Here is a 516-nt window from a genome sequence, read left to right as displayed (position 1 = left end):
GATGAATTAATGAATTAACAAACTCTACTCTTCATCTAGGCTATAGCCTTTCTAATTGTTTACCGTGTAGGTGTCATGCATTTGAGCTCTGATTTTGACTTCATTCTCCCACTGGCACTGGGCATCTCCTCTGAACCCTCTTTATGGGGCCTTACCAACCATCTCCCTTTTAAAGGCTTCCTCCTCTGGGGGTTGAACCCTGTCTACCATGTACCATCTCCTAATAGATTAGTTATGTTTGAGATGTTGCAGTTGGCTTTGAATACAATTTATTCTCCACATTTGGCTCTCTTGTGCTTCACCAACAAAATTTAAATGTATTGAGTATGTAGCATATGACCTAGGTCTTGAGGTTTGTGTAGTCCTATTTATTCACTTTTGTGTCTATAGTGATGACAGTTATTCCCTTTCCTATTTGTATTTTTTTTTTTTTTTTTTTTTGAGACGGAGTTTCACTCATGTTACCCAGGCTGGAGTGCAATGGCGCGATCTCGGCTCACCGCAACCTCCACCTCC

Source organism: Cebus imitator, unplaced genomic scaffold, assembly GCF_001604975.1.
Source record: "Cebus imitator isolate Cc_AM_T3 unplaced genomic scaffold, Cebus_imitator-1.0 Scaffold68, whole genome shotgun sequence".
NCBI lineage: Eukaryota > Metazoa > Chordata > Mammalia > Primates > Cebidae > Cebus > Cebus imitator.
This window is presented reverse-complemented; position numbering follows the sequence as displayed.